We start from the raw sequence: 18570 nt of genomic DNA, 5'->3' as shown, positions 1-18570 counted from the left end.
CTTCCTGTGAATGAGTAGGTGTGTCCAAACCTTTGACTGGTACTGTATATAGCATTCTGTTGGCGGCAAGAATTTTGTATAATTTAAATTTGTATCTTTAATATATGGCAGACAAGTTCCCTACCTTCTCCCTTTCCGCTTGCCTCCTTCAGTTTTGTGGTAATGCTTCAATCAGTTGGTTATCAGTTTGGATTGAGCAGACATTCCCATATATTTTTGATAGCTGTATATGTGACATAACCCCACCGTTTCTATTCATAATATCACTAATAAATATAATTTAAAAAAATAATTATCCATAAAGAATGTTTTTTTTTTATTAATCAGTATATTTTAGTTTAATTTGTCTGGCTTAGCATTCCAAATAAAATATATTTACGATATAAATACGAGTCCTATATCAACACAACCTGAAATTCAGCTCAGCAAGGAAGAAGCCACTGCTCCATAACCGTCATAAAAAAGCCAGACTACGGTTTGCAACTGCACATGGGGACAAAGATCGTACCCTTTGGAGAAATGTCCTCTGGTCTGATGAAACAAAATTAGAACTGGTCATAATGACCATCGTTATGTTTGGAGGAAAAAGGGGGAGGCTTGCAAGCCGAAGAACACAATCCCAAATCAAAGTTTATTTGTCACGTGCGTTGAATACAACAGGTGCAGACCTTACAGTGAAATGCTTACTTACAGGCTCTAACCAATAGTGCAAAAAAGGTGTGTGTAGGTAAGTAAAGAAATAAAACAGTAAAAAGACATTTGAAAATAACAGTAGCAAGGTTATATACAGACACCGGTTAATCAGGCTTATTGAGGTAGTATGTACATGTAGGTGTGGTTAAAGTGACTATGCATATATGATGAACAGAGAGTAGCAGCAGCGTAAAAGAGGGGTTAGCGGGGGGCACACAATGCAAATAGTCCAGGTAACCATTTGGTTACCTGTTCAGGAGTCTTGTGGCTTGGGGGTAAAAACTGTTGAAGCCTTTTTGTCCTAGACATGGCACTTCGGTACCGCTTGCCATGCGGTAGTAGAGAGAACAGTCCATGACTGGGATGGCTGGGGTCTTTGCCAATTTTTAAAGCCTTCCTCTGACACCGCCTGGTGTAGAGGTCCTGGATGGCAGGCAGCTTTGCCCCAGTGATGTACTGGGCCGTTCGCACTACCCTCTGAAGTGCCTTGCGGTCGGAGGTCGAGCAATTGCCGTACCAGGCAGTGATGCAACCGGTCAGGATGCTCTCGATGTTGCAGCTGTAGAACCTTTTCAGGACCCATGCCAAATCTTTTTAGTTTCCTGAGGGGGAATAGGCTTTGGCGTGCCCTCTTCACGACTGTCTTGGTGTGTTTGGACCATTCTAGTTTGTTGTTGATGTGGGTAACACATGTGACAAATACAATTTGACTGTACCTGCTTTTAAAACCTGGTTGGCTAAAGTCATTAGGTTTGCTACATATAGAAAGGATTTGCCATGATATCTCTGGCAGATCTAATACATTTGTTAAGATATGGCAGCCCTTTATAGCGTATCTTTCACGTGATGATGGGCAACACAATATACAACCTGCAACCCACCCTGATCCACAGTAATTATTTTTAATGCTGAGCATAATCCTTATACTGTACAGTATGTCAAACATCAAGGAAGCAAGGTGCCAATTCCTTAAGAGCAATGTTGTGGTTTTTTTTCTTCTGTTTTTGTTTTTCTGTCTCCTGTTGAGGGGTGGAGGGTATTCTTGATGTATTGTTTGCTGTCATTATCTGTCTGTTGGTAAAACAGAAAATTCATAAATACTTAAAAAAAATGATGTGTGTATTGGGGACTACTTCAGCAGGAGGTAGCTATCACTCACAGCCACGTTGTAATCATTCGAGTCATTGAGCATTTGGTTGTTTACATGCAATTTATCGATCACTAGACGGACATTCTGCTTCTCTGCTCGGAGTCTTTTGAAAGTGGGGTACAGGGAACGTTGTCTCCACTATTTCATGGGGAAATTGTTCATTAATAGAGAATGTGGTGTTCTTCAGTTCCCTACCCAGTTGTACCTTGATCTGTTTCACTTATGCTTGTCTCCACCCCCTCCAGGTGTCACCCATCTTCCCCATTATCCCCTGGGTATTTATACTTGTGTTTTCGGTCTGTCTGTACCAGTTCGTCTTGTTTTGTCAAGTCAACCAGCGTGTTACTCTGTGCTCCTGCTTTTTCCTTTTCTCAGTTTTTTAGCTGGTCTGTCTTTACCAGGTTGTTTTGTTTTGTCAAGTCTACCAGCGTTTTACTCTGTGCTCCTGCTTTTTCCTTTTCTCAGTTTTTTAGCTGGTCCTACTGGTTTTGACCCTTGCCTGCCTTGAGTCTGAACCCACCTGTCTTGACTCTGAACCTGACTGCAAGACCACTTACTTGGCTCATCACGTCCTAGCGACTCCTTGTGGCAGGCCGGGTGCCTGGAAACAGGAGACAAAGGGCTGTGAAACAGAGACACATGAAAAGTGGGATGTACAGTGGGGGAAAAAAGTATTTAGTTAGCCACCAATTGTGCAAGTTCTCCCACTTAAAAAGATGAGAGAGGCCTGTAATTTTCATCATAGGTACACGTCAGCTATGACAGACAAAATGAGAAAACAAAATCCAGAAAATCACATTGTAGGATTTTTAATGAATTTATTTGCAAATTATGGTGGAAAATAAGTATTTGGTCACCTACAAACACGCAAGATTTCTGGCTCTCACAGACTTCTTTAAGAGGCTCCTCTGTCCTCCACTCGTTACCTGTATTAATGGCACCTGTTTGAACTTGTTATCAGTATAAAAGACACCTGTCCACAACCTCAAACAGTCACACTCCAAACTCCACTATGGCCAAGACCAAAGAGCTGTCAAAGGACACCAGAAACAAAATTGTAGACCTGCACCAGGCTGGGAAGACTGCATCTGCAATAGGTAAGCAGCTTGGTTTGAAGAAATCAACTGTGGGAGCAATTATTAGGAAATGGAAGACATACAAGACCACTGATAATCTCCCTCGATCTGGGGCTCCACGCAAGATCTCACCCCGTGGGGTCAAAATTATCACAAGAACGGTGAGCAAAAATCCCAGAACCACACGGGGGGACCTAGTGAATGACCTGGGACCAAAGTAACAAAGCCTACCATCAGTAACACACTACGCCGCCAGGGACTCAAATCCTGCAGTGCCAGACGTGTCCCCCTGCTTAAGCTAGTACATGTCCAGGCCCGTCTGAAGTTTGCTAGAGAGCATTTGGATGATCCAGAAGAGGATTGGGAGAATGTCATATGGTCAGATGAAACCAAAATAGAACTTTTTGGTAAAAACTCAACTCGTCGTGTTTGGAGGACAAAGAATGCTGAGTTGCATCCAAAGAACACCATACCTACTGTGAAGCATGGGGGTGGAAACATCATGCTTTGTGGCTGTTTTTCTGCAAAGGGACCAGGACGACTGATCCATGTAAAGGAAAGAATAAATGGGGCCATGTATCGTGAGATTTTGAGTGAAAACCTCCTTCCATCAGCAAGGGCATTGAAGATGAAACATGGCTGGGTCTTTCAGCATGACAATGATCCCAAACACACCGCCCGGGCAACAAAGGAGTGGCTTCGTAAGAAGCATTTCAAGGTCCTGGAGTGGCCTAGCCAGTCTCCAGATCTCAACCCCATAGAAAATCTTTGGAGGGAGTTGAAAGTCAGTGTTGCCCAGCGACAGCCCCAAAACATCACTGCTCTAGAGGAGATCTGCATGGCGGAATGGGCCAAAATACCAGCAACAGTGTGTGAAAACCTTGTGAAGACTTACAGAAAACATTTGACCTGTGTCATTGCCAACAAAGGGTATATAACAAAGTATTGAGATAGACTTTTGTTATTGACCAAATACTTATTTTCCACCATAATTTGCAAATAAATTCATAAAAAATCCTACAACGTGATTTTCTGGATTTTTTTTCTCATTTTGTCTGTCATCGTTGAAGTGTACCTATGATGAAAATTACAGGCCTCTCTCGTCTTTTTAAGTGGGAGAACTTGCACAATTGGTAGCTGACTAAATACTTTTTCCCCCCACTGTATACGGAGGTTGCAGGGCAACAGAAGATGAACAGCAGAGGGGCTAAGAATCTAACGAGGGGAAAGACAGGCCTGACAGGTTCCTGAATCTCCAGTGTAGTGCTCCGGAGGAGGTAAGCGGGGTTCTCGGGAAGCCGGGGTGGGCTGAGGAGACGTGCTGCTGACAGCGGGGTTACTGAGAGGCTTGGAGGTTACTGTTGTGGCTGGCTGCCTAATAGACAATCTGTGGAATTGCTCCAGCAATGTATTGAAAGTGCGGTCATGGAGTTCCGCCAAGGTCTGGAATCCTTCCATAAGATTTTGAAGTAACTTCTTGTCTTCCAATGATGGCTCCTTGGGAGGAGACGCTGTTGCGGAGCTGGTCCGAGTCAGCGGGCTCAGTCATGGCCAGTTCGTACTAACACGACTCAGGACAAGACCCAGATGCAGACACAGGAAGTAGACAGTTTGAATTTCAGATGTTTATTGCAAAAGAGGTCGGCAGGTCCGGGGCAGGCAGAGGTCAGTAATCCAAGGCAGCGTCAATCAGGGACAGAACAGCAGGCAGGCTCAGGGACAGGATAGGCAGCATGGTCAGAACCGGGAAGACTAGAAAACAGAAACTAGAGATACTGGAAAATGGGCGAAAAATGCTGGTAAGACAAGACAAGACGAACTGGCAACAGACCAACAAAAAAACGCTGGTATAAATACACAGGGGATAATAGGAAAAAATGGGAGACACCTGGTGGGGGGTGGAGACAAGCACAAGACAGGTGAAACAGATCAGGGTGTGACAGCACTTTCCAACAGTCAGGAACACTAAAGGGAGAGCAAACATATACCATTTTTTTTACATTATTGTAAAGGTTAGATGTTTTACCCCCCAGAAAAGTAACAGTGTGATATAATTCTGCATAACTGTCTAATATTCAATATCAGTGGGACAGAGTAAACAATAGCCTTCATTTCTCAGAACAAGAATAAACTGACAAGTTTCAGAAGAAAGGTCTTTGTTTCTGGCCATTTTGAGCCTGTAATCGAACCCAAAAATGCTGATGCTCCAGATACTCAACTAGTCTAAGGAAGGCCAGTTTTATTGTTCTTTAATCAGCACAAAAGTTTTCAGCTGTCATACCATAATTGCATGAGGATTTTCTAATGATCAATTAGCCTTTTCCAATTATAACCTTGGATTAGCTAACACAACGTGCCATTGGAACACAGGAGTGATGGTTGCTGATAATGGGCCTCTGTACGCCTATGTAGATATTCCATAAAAAAATCAGCCGTTTCCAGCTACAATAGTCGTTTACAACATTAACAATGTCTACACTGTATTTCTGATCAATTTGATGTTATTTTAATGGACAAAAATTCTTTCAAAAACAAGGACATTTCTAAGTGACCCCAAATTTTTGAACGGTAGTGTATATAGTTACAGCAGGCCAAGGTAGGAGAGTCAGACACACAAACATGCAACAACATCACTCACATTTACACACCAGTGTCATGACGTTGGCCTGTGGGTAAGGTTTATGACCCCCCCCCCCCCCATAAATACCTTTCTCCCTTCCCCTCTCTGACCCTACTGAAGGACTTGAATAGCCTGTGTTAAATATAGAGAGTCTGGGAACATCAAACAAATGGGGAAAAGGAACCATACTTTGGTAATAAAACCAGTTGGAAATATGCTTGGGAACGTAATGAGTATGTATGTAAGGTTCGGTTGTCATCTGAGACATTATGATTGATGACAGGATGACATAAACTGGACCTGAGAAAGTATACACCCTCTAGTTATCAGAGTAACATGGAATTGTTATGCAATTGAAATGTTTGATATTGAAATTGTTTGTTAGGAGATGAAATGTAATTTTAGCTTCCAAATGAGAGATTTGGGTTTTCATAAGGAAAGTGCCCTGCTTGATCAGTGGCCCACCCCTGTGAAGAGGAGGGGTTATAAACGATGAAACACATCCGTCCCCCCTCTCCACTATATAAGCCTTTGACGAAAAGATAACCAGGTTGTTCCAGCACGTGAGGTCTGCAGCCTCTACGTTAGAAGGACACACATGTCAAGTACAGAACTAAGCCAACCTCGGCGTGAGCTTTGGTGGCGAATGGTATGAACTTTGAGCTTATTCACTACAGAAGTGATACTTCCTAGCCGTTGAGTTAGGAGCGGCCGCTGTAGACGGGGGCTAGGAAAGGACGGACGATGGATCCAGTCTAACAGACAGACGAAGATACCACCACGTATCCAATTTACCACCATAGACATTCTTGCGAGGACAGGAAGGACTGTTGGCCAACCCGGCCAGCATCTACGACCAATCTACCGAAGCGCAGCTCAGAGTAAATATTTATTGCATTTTCCTTTTCCAAATGGGCGGTAATTTAGAATGCATAAGATAATGTATTTACGATAGCATAGCTGCTGTTTCTGTGTTCCTAAATCTTCCGCTCTTTCATTCAAGCCCAACCCCCTTTCCTTTGTGTAACCAGCTTTCATACAGGTTCCGTTCACCAGGGGTGAATTCTGTATGACATCATTGTATTCTGTGTATTTGTAATTCTGTGTGATTAGTTAGGTATTTAGTAAATAAATAATTAAACCCAATTTTGTATTGCTGATTCAACTTGTTAGCCAGGGTTCGTGAAGATAGCCAAGAATTTACAACTTTCATTATGAGACTGAAAATAAGATAAGGGTTAATAGTGACTGCTACCGATGTAAAATATTACAAAGTATTTTAAGAGTTTATTCGGAAGATAACGGCTCTATAAACGTTCTTCCGTGGTGCCCCGACTTTCTAGTTAATTACATTTACATGATTAGCTTAATCAGGTAATATTAATTACAGAGAAAGAATTTTATAGGTTAGCATGTCATATCACTTAATCCGGCATAGCCAAAGACACGACACCAGCATCCTCCTGAATCCTCCTCACAATGGCTGCAGAAGCTGGGGTCCTTGGGATATGTTGCGTCCTCCGGATTTGAGGTCTTATCAATGCCTTGCCCAGCTCCTCGAGAAAGATCCTTCTACTCTGGACCTTCCTTCTGTTCCAATCTGGGTTCAACGCCATCCATATGACAAATGCCTTGTATGCGGAGATGTTCAAGATGTTGAAGAATATCACAAGTGGCCAGCTGTAGTCACCAGCTTGTCTAAATTGTCCAACCCTCCTTTTGTGGCATTGTAATCCATTATGATTTCTGGTTTTTGATGTTCCTGGCGACAGATTCTCCCATCCCTATGCAGCGTACTCATGAGTACCACATGTTGGCCTTTCTTTGGCACGTAGGATACTAGGGACATGTCGGCCGTGAACACAAACTTAGAGGAATTGATAAGCCTGTTCCATGTATTCAACAGCTGAGGTGGGAGTTCTGGCTTGTTTTTTTTGTACTGTTCCTCTTGAGGAGCTCCTGTCACAGCTTGTGCGAAGTAAAAAAGTTATTGTAAGTGATGTTGTGGCCACGGAGTCCCTGTGCCACGTCCAGGACAACCGCATCCCTTGGTTCTTCTCAGGGGCTCCTCCATCTGGCTTCCCCATATACACTTGCATGTTCCATGCATATGATGAAGCAGCATCACAGGCAGCCCAGATCTTGATTCCATATTTTGCGGGTTTAGACGGTATGTACTGCCTGAAGGGGCAGCAGCACCTAAATGGCATAAGCTGGGGCCAAACTTCCTGCCATCCAGGACCTCTATACCAGGCGGTGTCAGAGGAAGGCCCTAAAAGTTGTCAAAGACTCCTTCCACCCTAGTCATAGACTGTTCTCTCTGCTACCGCACGGCAAGCGGTACTGGAGTGCCAAGTCGAGGTCCAAAAAGCTTCTTAACTGCTTCTACCCCCAAGCCATAAGACTCCTGAACAGCTAATCAAAGGGCTACCCAGACCCCTCTTTTACACTGCTGCTACTCTCTGTTAATAATCTATGCAGAGTCACTTTAACTCTACCTACATGTACATATTACCTCAATTACCTTGACTAACCGGTGTATTTGTCACAAGTGCCGAATACAACAGTGAAATGCTTACTTACAAGCCCTTAACCAACAATGCTTTAAGAAAATGTTAAAATAAATGTTAAGTGAAAAATAGATAAGTAGAAAATGGAAAATAAAACTAACAAATAATTAAACAGCAGCAGTAAAATAACAAGCGAGGCTATATACGGGGGTACCGGTACAGAGTCAATGTGTCAATTGACCTGACCTGATTTCAGCTAGCTTGTCTCTCTGCCGCTGAACTGGTCTGGTGTCTCGGTTATCGAAGCGGATAATCATGAAAATAATGCGGAGGTTTTCCAGAGACATTGTTGCACGGAAAAGTTCTCTGCCAGTTTCTGCATCCCACAGGGATTCTGTGGATTGCCCATTGGATCTGAAAACACCAGTAAGAATAAGAACCCCAAAGTATGCATGTAAATGTGTTTGGTCCATCTCCTTCCATCTTTTTTCAAAAACATGCCTTCCCTCCAAATTAGTGCTGTCCAGAATGATTTTCTGGATGGTGTCTGGGATGAACAGTTCAATAGAAGACTGTATGTCCCGCACATGAGAAACCGCCATCCGCGTTGGCCCTGGTTGCATCCTTATCACGTTGGCAGCCATGAGGGATGGCTCATTCCTTGTGAAAGAACATTCAATTTCACAATTTTTTGACATCCATATTTGTCCTCCTGCAGGCTGCTGATGAGCTGGTTGCTGACGGGCTGGTCCTGGGGCTGGCTGCTGACGGGCTGATCCTGGGGCTGGCTGAGGGTCAATCTCATCCTCCTTTTCCAACTCACTGTCAGACTCCGAATTGACAGAGACATATTCTGAAAATTCTTCACCTTCCAAAGTGGAAGACGTTCCATCCACTCTTGCATCTCTCTCTGCAAAAATTCTTTCTAAGGCCCTCTGAGCAGTGATTATTTTTTGCCATACTGATTGATTTTGGTAAGGCGCCATACATACAAAGCTATTTATTTGTTGTGTCCCTCCCCCCAATTTGCACCTGGCTGGGATAGAGTGTGGGAAAATACAGCATTTTTTACAATATATCGAAATAATGTATTGTAGTAACATTGTGCAGGTTCCCGCAACACATTGTGTAGTTTCACACACTACAAAGGATAAAGAGTGCGAGAAAAGAGGGAGCCAGGCAGACAGGCATGGAGACAGACAGGTTCTTGGTGCTCTGTTGAAACAACAGGCCCAGGGAGGAGTAGGATAAGGTGAAGGCACACAGCAAACCTTTTTGTTTCATTTTTACTTGTTTTCACCTACACACACACTTTTCCACACCTGTATTACCCTCAGGTCCAGTGGATCCAAACACCACATTGTAATATAAATGTGTAGGGGGTGCACAGTGTGCACACAATGAAAATGTGTTCTTTTACATGTTCTTCACAGAAAATGAGCCAAGACCAATGAGTCACAGGTTGGAAAAATTATTAATTGTATAATTTTTATTTTAGTAAACATTGAAAATGGGTTCCACAGACCCGAACACCACACAAGAGTTAACATAACAACATGTGGAAAAACTCAAGGGGTCTGAATACTTTCTGAATGCACTGTATACTAAATATATTCACATTTCACCAAATAATTGATTAAAACACACTGTTTTGCAATGAAGGTCTACAGTAGCCTCGACAGCACTCTGTAGGGCAGCACAATGGTATAGCCGGAGGACAGATAACATCCGTCCTCCTCTTGGTACATTGACTACAATACAAAACCTAGGAGGCTCTTGGTTCTCACCCCCTTCCATAGACTTACACAGTAATTATGACAACTTCCGTCCTCCTACTTATCAGAGCTCTTGCAGCATGAACTGACATGTTGTCCACCAAATCAAAGGATCAGAGTACTGAAAGCATAAGCTACAGCTAGATGGCACTGCAGTGCATAAAATGTGGTGAGTAGTTGACACAAAGAGAGAGAAAGCCAATAGTTGAACAGTTTTCAACAAATTTCTTCAAAAATGAACTTTCAGTTTAATTTACTTAACTAGCAAATGCAGCTGGCTAGCTTAGTTACTGAAACACCCGGCTCAAACAGAGGGATGCTATGTTGATTAACTGGCTATGACTATCCAACACAACACTGGAACTCTTCCAAGTCAAGGTAAGCTTTTGTTTTTTTATAAATGTATTGCCACCGGGGCCACCGGTCGGTGTAACTGCTTGACTGTAACATTACTGCATGATTGTAGCGGGTTTACTAACAAATTAGCTATATTAGCTATGTTGACTAGGACGTTACTTTTGCTAATATGAGGATAAAGATGTAGGCTGTGTCTAGCGGTTATGACATGGTTTGGAAAGTTTTTTTTTGCCTGGTCACATACAGCTGATGTGTTGTTCATTGAAGTCCACAAACAAAGGGAAAAGGTGAGAGGAGGAGAGTGCATAGAGGCTAGAAGGAATACAATGTGTCTGCTATGAAAGTGAACTGTGTTTATGTGTGATCAGGGGTGTATTCATTCCTGCCGATTCTGTTGAAAAATGTTTCTTAAACGGAAGCAAACAAAACGGTGATAAAAATACCAGAATTTGACCAATAGAAACGCTCGTTTGCAACTGTTGGACTAATGATTACACCCTAGATAAGCTAGATGCAGTCAAGAGTGTGCAAGGCGGTATTGAATGTGTCATTGTATGTCCATGTGTCACTGTCTATCATTTTACATATTTCTCTCGACCTGTGTGCACCTACGTTGTAAGCTTTCATTCATAGGCTAGGTTGTAGTAAACTTCTGATGGGTATTGGGAAAATTTGAGTATCATGTAGTAGTCTAAACCTATCGATATTACATTGAACTGGTTGAATGGAATACGAATGACAGTCATCCAACATGCTGTAATAGAAATAAGACCATGGTCATAAAAAAAGTGTCCTCCTCATCATAAACGGCACTGACTGCCTCTGGTGTAGATAATATTTGTTTTTTATTATTTTGTTTAGTGAACGTAGTAATAATGCTCTCCACTTTCTACAGACAGATACCAAGGCTTTACATTTCAAATGGTCACATACAGGTGAAGTCGGAAGTTTACATACACTTAGGTTGGAATCATTAAAACTAGTTTTTCAACCACTCCACAAATATCTTGTTAACAAACTATAGTTTTGGCAAGACAGTTAGGACATCTAGTTTTTGCATGACAAAAGTAATTTTTCCAACAATTGTTTTACGGACAGATTATTTCACTTATATTTCACTGTATCACAATTCCAGTGGGTCAGAAGTTTACATACACTAAGTTGACTGTGCCTTTAAACAGCTTGGAAAATTACAGAAAATGATGTCATGGCTTTAGAAGCTTCTGATAGGCTAATTGACATAATACTAGTCAATTGGAGGTGTACCTGTGGATGTATTTCAAGGCCTACCTTGAAACTCAGTGCCTCTTTGCTTGACATCATGGGGAAATCAAAAGACATCAGCCAAGACCTCAGAAAACAATTTGTAGACCTCCACAAGTCTGATTCATCCTTGGGAGCAATTTCCAAACGCCTGAAGGTACCACGTTCATCTGCACAAACAATAGCACGCAAGTATAAACACCATGGGACCAGGCAGCCGTCATACCGCTCAGGAAGGAGACGTGTTCTGTCTCCTAGAGATCAACGTACTTCGGTGCAAAAAGTGCAAATCAATCCCAGAACAACAGCAAAAAACCTTGTGAAGATGCAGGAGGAAACAGGTACAAAAGTATCTATATCCACAGTAAAACGAGTCCTATATCGACATAACCTGAAAGGCCGCTCAGCAAGGAAGAAGCCACTGCTCCAAAACCACCATAAAAAGGCCAGACTACGGTTTGCAACTGCACATGGGGAAAAATATTGTACTTTTTGGAGAAATGTCCTCTGGTCTGATGAAACAAAAATAGAACTGTTTGGCCATAATGACCATCGTTATGTTTGGAGGAAAAAGGGGAGGCTTGCAAGCCGAAGAACACCATCCCAACTGTGAAGCACAGGGGTGGCTGCATCATGTTGTGGGGGTGCTTTGCTGCAGGAGGGACTGGTGCACTTCACAAAATAGATGGCATCATGAGGGAGGAAAATGTGGTGGATATATTGAAGCAACATCTCAAGACGTCAGTCAGGAAGTTAATGCTCGGTCGCAAATGGGTCTTCCAAATGGACAATGACAACAAGCATACTTCCAAAGTTGTGGCAAATAGCTTAAGGACAACAAAGTCAAGGTATTGTACTGGCAATCACAAAGCCCTGACCTCAATTCTATAGAACATTTGTGGGCAGAACTGACAAAGCGTGTGCGAGCAAGGAGGCCTACAAATCTGACTCAGTTACACCAGCTCTGTCAGGAGGAATGGGCCACAATTCACTATTGTGGGAAGCTTGTGGAAGGCTACCCGACACATTTGACCCAAGTTAAACAATTTAAAGGCAATGCTACCAAATACTAATTGAGTGTATGTACATTTCTGACCCACTGGGAATGTGATGAATGATTTCAGCTTTTATTTCTTTCATTCTCTACTATTATTCTGACATTTCACATTCTTAAAATAAAGTGGTGATCCTAACTGACCTAAAACAGGGAATTGTTACTAGGATTAAATGTCAGGAATGGTCAAAAACAGAGTTTAAATGTATTTGGCTAAGGTGTATGTAAACTCCCGACTTCAACTGTATGTTCCTAAATATTTTACTCCGCAACCTGGAATTCTTATTTGGGAGCACAAGTGCGCCTAGAAAAAAACCACACACAGATAATGATTAGGCTTCGCTGTACCTCAGCCTCTGAGTGGTATAGAGAATAAATCGAGCATATTCGTGACAGTCGTGGTTGCACAATTACTACAGAGAAAACAGTTTGTTTGTAGCTCAAACCGTTCCAAAGTTATGAGGCATAATGTTGTTTTTTTCTGTTGGCGGGCTACATTTTACATTCATAAACCATGTCCTGGGCAGTTCTAAAACGACTTCCTTCATCGGGACTTTTGCTTCAAAAGTAGCTAGGATTCATATAGGCCTAATGTAGGCTATATTCTCAATCTTAAAAATATTTATTTACGGTGCTCCTTAACCCTGCATTTTGTAATTGCTGACAATTCTTATCATTAAAATACTACCTCAAATTTTTTCATTGTGCTCCTAAATGTCTTTGTGTGCTCCTACATTTTTTACTTAGGAGCACAAAATGTCAGTGTAGAGCAGGGAACACTATGACTTGCTCTCTGTGTCCTTAATCACGTCATGCTTATGAATTCGGAATTGTCATCAGCTGACATGAGTTGAGTTCTCTATGACCTTCCATTCAGAACAGGTGCATGGATATTCTAATGATAGTACAGTCTTTAAACCACATAGGAGGGTCAGGTTACACGTTCCAACAGCAGATCAGTGGAAAGGTGCCCAGCCATTCCTTCAGTCTGACAGACAGTGATCATAACAGAAGCAGACTGAGGACGTATAAACAAAGGTTAAGCCTAAAATAGAATGTTGTAGAAGTGAATGGAAGTATTCATATGTTTAGATGTAGAATAACAGCAGCTAACTAGCTACAGATGCGGTCAAATATATTGGCACCCTTGACCTGTACAAAGGAGTGCAATGGAGAAGAATGTTCTGTTTTTTCAAAACTGGTTGAATAGCTATTTTTACCTTGTAGGCACCTGCTACTTACCACAGGTGAGAAATTACACAGTAAACAAGAATCATTGCCTACAAGCAAATTCATTTGAATTTTAGATAATTTATTACAGGCCATTTTTTACTTGGTCCTGTGCAGTTATTAATCAAACAAATAAACATGTCAACACCAAAAATATGTAGTCATACAAGGATGCCAGTATATTTTACCGCATCTGTAAAAGAGAAAAATCACTAGACAGTTTGTAGGTTTGCATAGTTGGGGTCCGTTTGTTCGGTGTTCGTTTGCTTGCTGTCAACGCGGTGTGTTATAGGGTTCACCCACCCGCCGGTGTGCGACAGACGGAAGTCAAGAGAACATTCATAACAATGGTGTGAAATGTATTCTACTGGTAATTAGGATTCAATCAATATCATCTTGGCTGTTGCTTCTTTTGAAATTAATCTTTAAGAGAGACAATATTTTAAGCATGTACTGATATTGCTTCATCGTAATGATTACACTATTTTTTTTGACACAATCAGTAGTAGTTTTAAGTTAGTAAATTTACCCATGCATTCTTCTCAACAAAATGGACATTCCTTACCAGAATAATCAACATTAAATGCTGTCTAATTAAGCAATAAGGCCCGAGGGGGTGTGCTATTTGGTACAATATACCATGGCTAAGGGGCGTTCTTAGGCACGACACAACGCGGAGTGCCTGGATACAGACCTTAGCCATGGTACTGTATATTGGCCATATACTACAAACCCACGAGGTGCCTTATTGGTATTATAAACTGGTTACCAATGTAATTAGAGCAGTAAAAGTAACTGTGTTGTCATACTCGTGGTATACGATATATTATAAATTGGGTGGTTCGAGCCCTGAATGCTGATTGGCTGACAGCCGCGGTATATCACGGGTATGACAAAACATTTATTTTTACTGCTCTAATTACGTCGGTAACCAGTTTATAATTGCAATAAGGCACCTCGGGTGTTTCTGGTATATGGCCAATATACCACGGCTAAGGGCTGTATCCTGGCACTCCACTTTACGCCATGCGTAAGAACAGCCCTTAGCCGTGGTATATTAGCCATATACCAGACTCCCTCGTGCCTTATTGCTTAAATATACTATACTAGGTCTGGTTCCATATGAAAGCCATGAATGCGTCATCTTTCAACACTTAATTTTGATCTGATACTAAGCTACATACACTCCTCTAAATATGTATTTTGAAAGTGAAGCTAAAACTTTTAATTTGGTTCTATACTCCAACATTTTGGATTTGAGATCAAATGTTTCATATGAGGCAAAGGGGACAGAATGTCACCTTTTATTTTAGGGTATTTTCATACATATCTATTTTACAGTTGACAAATGAAAGCACTTTATGTATTTAGTCCCCCCATATGAAGGTGTCATTAGTATTTGGAGAAATACACTTATATGTGTATTAAAGTAGTCAAAAGTCTTGTATTTGGTCCCGTATTCCTGGTATGCAATGACTACACCAAGCTTTTACTCTACAAACTTGTTGGATGCATTTGCAGTTTGTTTTGGTTGTGTTTCAGATTATGTTGTGCCTAATAGAAATTAATGGTTAATTATGTATTGTGACATTTTGGAGTCACTTATAGCAAATAAGATTATAATATGTTTCTAAATACTTTGATGCTACCGTGATCACGGAAAATCGTGAATGAATCTTGAATAATGAAGATTGAGAAAGTTACAGAGGCATAAATAGAATAGCCCCCCAAAATATACCAACCTCCCCTGTTATTGGTAGTGGTGAGAGGTTGTCTTGTGCTTGTTTAACTTTCTCACTCATCATTATTCATGATTAATTCATGACTGTCTGTAATCATAGTACCATCCACATTAATGTAGAAGTGTTCAGAAACATATTATATTCTTATTTACAATAAAAGTGATTTCAAAATGGCAAAATACATTATTTACCATTAATTTCTATTGGGCATAACATACAGTGCATTCGGAAATGTCACGTCCTGACCAGTATAAGGGGTTATTTGTTATTGTAGTTTGGTCAGGACGTGGCAGGGGTGTGTTTGTTTAGAGTGTTTCGGGGTTTGTTGGGCTATGTTCTGATTTAAGAGGGGTGTTTGTTTAGAGTGGTTCGGGGTTTGTTGGGTTATGTTCTTGTTAGTCTATTTCTATGTTAGTTCTAGTATGTCTATTTCTATGTGGTGTTTGTTGGGTTGACCTTCAATTGGAAGCAGCTGCTCCTAGTTGCTTCTAATTGAAGGTCCTATTTAAGAGGGGTGTTTTTTCTATGGGATTTTGTGGGTAGTTGTTCTTTGTATAGCTGTAAGCCTTACAGGACTGTTTATCGTCGTTGTTTTTGTATACGTGTGTTTTTGTTTTGTTTTTCCTTCTTTCTGCCTATTAAAAAGAAGATGAGTATACACACTCCCACTGCATTTTGGTCAAATCCATACGACACTCGTGACAGGAAAGTATTCAAACCTCTTGACTTTTTCCACATTTTGTAACGTTACAGTGTTATTCTAAAATGGATTAAATGAAACGTTTTCCTCATCAATCTACACACAATACTCCATAATGACAAAGCGAAAACAAGTTTTTAGATTTGGAAAATTTCCGACTCTTTGCTAAGAGACTCAAAATTGAGCTCAGGTGCATCCTGTTTCCATTGATCATCCTTGAGATGGTTCTACAACTTGACTGGAGTCCACCTGGGGTAAATTCAATTGATTGGACATGATTTGGAAAGGCACAGTCCTGTCCATATAAAGTCCCACAGTTGACAGTGCATGTCAGAGCAAAAACCAAGCCATGAGCTCTCCGTAGAGCTCTGAGAAAGGATTGTGTCAAGGCACAGATCTGGGGAATGGTACCAAAACATTTCTGCAGCATTGAAGGTCCCCAAGAACACAGTGGCCTCCATCATTCTTAAATGGAAGAAATTTGGAATCAACAAGACTCTTCCTAGAGCTGGCCGGCCGGCCAAACTGAGCAATCGGGGGAGAAGGGCTTTGATCAGGGAGGTGACCAAGAACCCAATGGTCACTCTGACAGAGCTCCAGAGTTCTTCTGTGGAGATGGGAGAACCTTCCAGAAGGATAACCATCTCTGCAGCACTCCACCAATCAGGCCTTTATGGTAGAGTGGCCAGACAGAAGTCAATCCTCAGTAAAAGGCACATGACAGGCCCACTTGGAGTTTGCCAAAAGGCATCTAAAGGACTTTTAGACCATGAAAAACAAGATCCTTTGGCCTGATGAAACCAAGATTGAACTCTTTGGAATGAATGCCAAGTGTCACATCTGGAGAAAACCTGCCTATGGTGAAACATGGTGGTGGCAGCATCATGCTGTGGGGATGTTTTTCAGCTGCAGGGACTGGGAGACTAGTCAGGATCGAGGGAAAGATGAACGGAGCAAAGTACAGAGAGATCCTTGATGAAAACCTGCTCACCTTACAACAGGACAACGTCCCTAAACACACAGCCAAGACAACGCAGGAGTGGCTTCGGGACAAGCCTCTGAATGTCCTTGAGTGTCCCAGCCAGAGCCCGGACTTGAACCCGATCGAACATCTCTGGAGAGACCTGAAAATAACTGTGCAGCAACGCTCCCCATCCAACCTGACAGAGCTTGAGAGGATCTGCAGAGAAGAAAGGGAGAAATGGGAGGTGTGCCAAGCTTGTAGCGTCATACTCAAGAAGACTCGAGGCTGTAATCGCTGCCAAAGGTGCCTCAACAAAGTACTGATTTAAAGGGTTTGAATACTTATGTAAATGTGATATTTCCGTTTTTATTTTTTATAAATTTGCTAAAATGTCTAAAAACCTGTTTTTGTTTTGTCATTATGGGGTATTGTGTGTAGATTGATGAGGGGAAAAAACAATTTAATCTTATTTTAGGCGAACGTAACGGGCGGGGTCTGAATACTTTCCGAATGCACTTTAATCTGAAACAAAACCAAAACAAACAGAAAATGCATCCAACAAGTTTGTATTTACAAGCTTGATGTAGTCATTGCGAGCTAGGAATATGGGAATGAATATGGGACCAAATACTAAACCTTGACAACTATAATAAACATATAAGTGAATTTGTCCAAACACTTATGACAAATTCTGGGACCAGATACATACAGTGATGTCATTTCTAAACGGTAAAAGAGATATGTATGAAAATATCCTTAAATAAAAGTTGACATTCTGTACTGTCGCCTCATTTGAAAGATTTTTATCTCAAATCCAAAATGTAAAGTTTTCGCTTCACTGGAGTGTAGGTTCATGCAGGTGAAATCTACAAATGTTTCCCCTCCAATCACATATTAACACACACACACACACACACACACACGACAGCTGGGAATTCGACCCTTAACAGTGTCATTGAGTAGCATGTGATATATTCAGCTCTGGAAGCTAATTCGGTAACATCACTGCTGAAAGGAGACGCAAGGTGTTAAGTTGTAAGGCACCTCTGCCCCCTGCACGGGTCTTTAAGGAGGGGAACTCTCTCTGGCGATGACAACTACTTATTATCACCTTGTTGACTGCTTGTAGACAGCTTTACACTAATGTATTGACAGCTATCTCGACCTTTCAGAGAGTGTTACTATAAATCAAAGCCCTTATGCCCCTTGGCTCAACTCCTTATAAAGTATTCTACACAGGTTACACTTAACCCATTAGCCATCGCATTACACAGGTTATTATAACTTTTTCAAGAGGAAAGTGCTCAGGAAATGTAATCACATGTCTTTATTACTGTGCGAATGTTCTTGAGATTCTCTATGCTCACCTTCAGTGAACATTAGAGGAGTCAAACTTATTCCAAATATCTCTGATGAATAAATAATATGTGATTAAG

General features: G+C 41.4%; 1 protein-coding gene across 1 annotated transcript in view; it reads left to right on the top strand.

Moving 5' to 3' along the window:
- Window positions 1–2652, top strand: part of LOC106590269 (myosin-7-like) — a gene marked incomplete at its 5' end in the record, with an annotated part of 37119 nt that extends 34467 nt beyond the window's left edge. Inside the window, one exon of the mRNA XM_082970627.1 lies at window positions 2642–2652. The remainder of the gene's footprint in view (window positions 1–2641) is intronic.
- Between the last annotated feature and the right edge of the window lie 15918 nt (window positions 2653–18570).

The sequence above is a fragment of the Salmo salar genome, chromosome 29 (genome assembly GCF_965601325.2).
Source record: "Salmo salar chromosome 29, fSalSal1, whole genome shotgun sequence".
NCBI classification, from domain to species: Eukaryota; Metazoa; Chordata; class Actinopteri; order Salmoniformes; family Salmonidae; genus Salmo; species Salmo salar.
The sequence above is the reverse complement of the archived record's forward strand: the minus strand, read 5'-3'. Positions and strand labels throughout refer to the sequence as shown.